Source organism: Zonotrichia albicollis, chromosome 10, assembly GCF_047830755.1.
Source record: "Zonotrichia albicollis isolate bZonAlb1 chromosome 10, bZonAlb1.hap1, whole genome shotgun sequence".
In the NCBI taxonomy this organism is placed as follows: domain Eukaryota; kingdom Metazoa; phylum Chordata; class Aves; order Passeriformes; family Passerellidae; genus Zonotrichia; species Zonotrichia albicollis.
This window is the reverse complement of record NC_133828.1, coordinates 9,777,257-9,781,991: the sequence shown is the minus strand read 5'-3', so window position 1 is coordinate 9,781,991 and position 4,735 is coordinate 9,777,257.

The following is a 4,735-nucleotide window of genomic DNA, read 5'->3' as shown; positions in this document are numbered from 1 at the left end:
GTAAGGGTGAGGAGGAGACTTCTCCACCCTGAGGACGGAGGGAGGGATCAGGCGGTGTCAGCTGTGAGTCAAACTTAGGAAGCATTTCTCCTTACCCTTTCTATGGATGTCACTGTAGCTGCGAGGGCAGCCCAGCCACTGGTGCCTGGGACCCTCACAAGCCTTGCAGGGAGCCCTGGAGCAGGCAGCGCCCACCAGCGTTGGGGCTCAGCCTGCTTGCTGGAGCAGGGGGCTTGGGACACCTGCCAGCACTTTCCTCTCAGCTCCTGGGACAAGAAAGCTGCGCCAGGCATTCCTGCCACATCCCAACCTGCAGGACATCTGCTCTGGGTTCTGCCAGGGCAGTCCCCACCATGGGGCACAGCTGAAGCTGGGGGCATGGGGGCACCATGGAGGCACAACATGTTTTGAGAAGCACTTTCTTTAAAGACTTTTGGAGAGACTCTCTTCTCAGTTTCGGAGAAGCACCTTCTTCACTTTCTTGACTTTCAGGGCTTTCTGCTCAAGCCAGTCAGGAACAAGAGAGGCTTGTTACTGAGGAGAAACCCATAGGGTCACCCAAGTTTGCAAAAAACCCTTCTCCTCAGGGCCATGCTCAAGGCAGGAAGTTGGGAACAGGGTCAGAGCTGTCAAGGCCAGGAGGTAGAAACAGGAGCACAATTCCTTAGAGATATATGGAGATGAGCATCTTGTCACTTGGTAAGATGGCTGGAGAGCCTGAGGACCTCTACAACAAGGCACCCCAAGGTGGGATTTACCATCTGGTCTTTATGGCCAGAACTGGAGATAGTCCTGGAGAAGCCCCAGGTGCTGCCAAACCCCACATTAATTGCTATGGAGGGATAGGGGGGACAGGTGAAACACCTGAGGGCTGACCCTGGTACAACTGCAGCTGTAACTTGCTCCCAAAAGCACAGGAGGGCACCAAAAGCTTTAAATAAAACATTTTAAAGCATTAAATAAAATAAAAATAAAGCATTAAATAAAACGTTGTTGGCTCCAAAGAGCAAAGAGTCAACAGCAGAAACCCAGCTGGCACAAAGTTTGCACCCAGACTGGGCCTGTGGAGGCAGCAGGAGACCTGCAGGGCACACTGGGGGACCACGCAGGGCTGCTGCCACCTCTGTCACCTCTGACAGCATCTCTGTGGGCATGGTCAGGCAGAAACGTTGCAGGTTTGGCTGTTGGAGATGTCTCAAGTTGAGACAACTCAGAAGAACTCAGAAGCTCCACTGATTATGAGTTAAAGCAGGGGAGGACCCTGTCCACTCTACACTGGCAGATGCATCAAATTATGACACTTTGGATAAACAGCATCCAAAAGCAGCAGAAAATAATCTGCAGAATGTGCTGAACTGAAACCTCATGAACCCAAAAAACTTCAGGCACACTTTTTTCACTCCAACATGAATTTACAGAATCACAGAATAAGCTGAGTTGGAAGGCACTGTCAAGGATCATTGAGTCCAGCCAACCACCCAGGCACTGAGGTGTGTGGGCTCTGCTGGGCTGTACATGTGGCACCAGGAGATGAGGGCACTGCAAGGCAAATTTTCACAACATCTCAAACCTACTGAAGATGCTCTCCCAGAGAGCAAGCATGCCCAGGGACAAGTCCTGCTGCCTGACACTTCATGGGGATCAGACCTGATCTGGCTTTCCAACACACCTCCTCAGGCTCCCACAAGGGAACTCTCCTGGGATTTTGAAAACCAGCCAGCAACTCCCAGAAAAGGGTTGCTGGGAAGGGATCTGTCTTCATGCATCAGCTCAGCCAGAGCCATTTCCTCTTAGGGTTCTCCCTTCCTCTCTCCCCTTCCCTCACAGGGGATTATCCCAAGAAGAAGAGCTGACCTCCCACTCCCTGCAGGCAGGGAAAAGCAGCCCCTGTTGGGAGCAGCTCTGCAGAGCTGGAGAAAGCTGGAGGCCAGCTGGCTGTGTCAGCAAAGACTTAATGATCGTGGTATGGCCTGTGCGAGGCGCCTGCTGGCCGCGCGAGGCCCGAGCAGCTGCAGCCTGTCAGAGCCCCTGTGCCCTGGGAGCTCTTCCCACCCCACTGGGGACCCCTGTGCCCGCCTGGAACCCAGGCCTGGCCCCCCAGGGCTGTCATCAGGCATGATGTCCCAGGACCATCTCACCACATTGCTGCACTGGAGCAGTGTCCAGCTCCCAAAGCATTTTAAATCATTGTCTTTTCCAGGTCTGTGGTGCTGAACCATGGACAACAGCCAGCAGTGTCCTCAGGACATTGAATAGCTATTTCTTTGGAAGAGTGTGAGCTAGTTTTGCAGGAAAGAAATCCGCTCCCAAGTCAGTGGAACTAGCAGCGTGCCACCGTGTCTCAAAATCCAGCAACACAGGCCTGTGAAGGATGTCCCCTCCCCTTCCCCTTCAGATGAGGACAGAGAAATTGAGCCCTATGGCTCTGTCCCCCCTGACAAGAGCAGGGAACCTCCTCCATCTATCATCCTCCCTCTGGAGTGCCATGAAGATGGGCAAGTGAAGCCCCTCCAGGGTGTCTAAGTGCCCCAAGGAATGGGTGTCCTCCTTCCCGTGTCTCAGACCACAGTACTGCACTAAATTTTCAGTCCAATTCCAGACCAAACTGGGTGCTGGGAAAAAAAAAGTACACTTGAGACAGAATTTTTGCTTTTTCTTCTCCCAGAGATTGGGAAAAGAGTGAATTTGCCCTGTTTTTCTGATATTAACTATTCCATATAACCTTTTCTTCCCTTTAATCAAATCCACTTGGAAATGGAAAATAGTGTTTCCACAGGAAACATGGAAAGGAGCTGAAATTAATTCCCATGGGAGAAGCCAGGATTGAACCCATCAGTACACAGAACCACAGGGTGCTTTGGAAAGCAGAGAAGGACCGAGTGCCAGGTTGCACCTGGGTCTACTTTGTCCGCTGAGATGGTTCTGGGAGATGCCCCAGATAGGGAACACCAAAATTTCCCTGGCTGTAACCACACAAAGCACACCACTGCCCTGCCAACTGCCTGAGACATCTTTTTCACCTTCCCCCCACTCCTGGGGACATGGGCACCCAGTGATGGAAATGTTTGGGATGATGGATATTTCCATGTGTCTGGTTACCAGGGTCCCCCAGACTGGCTGTAGGACCCCAAGCTGCCTGTCCCAGCCTCCATCCCAGTGTCCTCCCCATCTCTGTGCCCAGTCCTGCACCACAGAAGCAACCGCACTGTGAGCCCCGTGCTGCACCAACCACAAATCCCACTGGAAAGAGCGTGGCTTGTGGTGCTTCTCCTCCTGATAATTCAGCTTTCCACAGTGGATCTCTGCAGGAGGAGGCAAGGGAGAAACCCCTCTGAGCAGGAAAGTATCACTTCTCCCAGAGGTGCCTTGGGAGAATCTCACCATTGCAGAGCAGGCCTAGGCAGCACCAGAGCAGGGTCTGGCATCCACCCATCTGCAAAAACACCCCGTGGAAGAGACAACCCCTCTTCCAAAACCCTTGACAGTCCCATGAAGCGGCCCTTGGCACCCTTTCCTTGCTAAGGGCTGGAAGCCACCCCAGGAGACACAGCCCCGCTGGGACATTGGTGCCTCTGCGAAGCGCTGACCCAGCATGAACTTGCCTGCTGTGCTCCTTGCCAGCTGCGTCCGAGCTGCTGGGGGAGCCCTCCCTCCCTTCCCGTGCTGCTTGGGGACACACTCTTCCCTTCCCAAGCCACCTCGCGGGGTCACCACCACTCCAGCGGGGAATTCCAGCTCCCATCCATCCAGCACACAGAGGGTGTGAGTGTCCCCCTCCAGCCCACTCTACAGACCCCTTCTGTGCTGGCACAGACAGGACACAGCGCGGCTCCAGCAGCAAATCCACGTCCCCACACCCAGGATGGTGTGCGCTGGGTTAATGTTTTCCCCATTACTTCACTCTGGCCTCTGTTCTTATGGAAAAAACCAAACCATCTGGTAATAATATTTCCCTAATAGCTGTCTGGGTCTGTGGGAAAGCTTGGCTCAGCTTCTTAGGGAAGATGAGAGGGTCGAATGAGAGGGAGGTTGTGGATTTGTGGATACGGTGTGGGAGCTGGAGGAGAGGAGATAATGCTTTCAGGATCCTTTTCCTGGGCCACCCCAGTGCTTGCAGGGATTCTCGACTCACAGGGGAGCCACAAGATGCCAGGATGATGCACATTTGGGGTACCCCACAGTTTAAGAGCCACACTCTCTTCCTCTGTCCCACAGAGGAGGCGTGAAGGTGGGCAGTAAGATTCACTTCCAGGACTTTCCCCCCACCTCTATTTTACACTCAGAAAATAGAAACAGCCCAAAGCATGGGGTTTGGGGAGTTGGGAGCATCATTGTTTGGGAACAACACTGGCTCAAACCAGAAAGATCAGCAGCACCTGCATTGTCTTCCTGTTCTTGGAGAAAAGGCAGCACCCTGGGACATGCCAGCTTCAGTCCTGGGGACATCATTGGAGGGGCAGGGGACAGAGGAACCCCCTCTTGTGGAGTACATCCAGGAAAAAGGGATGGAAAACCACACACTAACCCCATCAGCAGCTGAGCAGGGAATATTTTCCACTCTTGTGCGATAAAAGGCGTGGCTTGGGTGATTCCCAGGAAGCAGAGCATGCCTGCCAGGCTGGGCACACGTTCCCTGGGGAAGACAGGCCCCAGGCGCTCACGGAAAAGTGGAGCAGCCGCCAGACACAGCCCTGCCTGCAGCTGGGGGCCCTGCAAGCGCTGGTTCCGGCCAGCC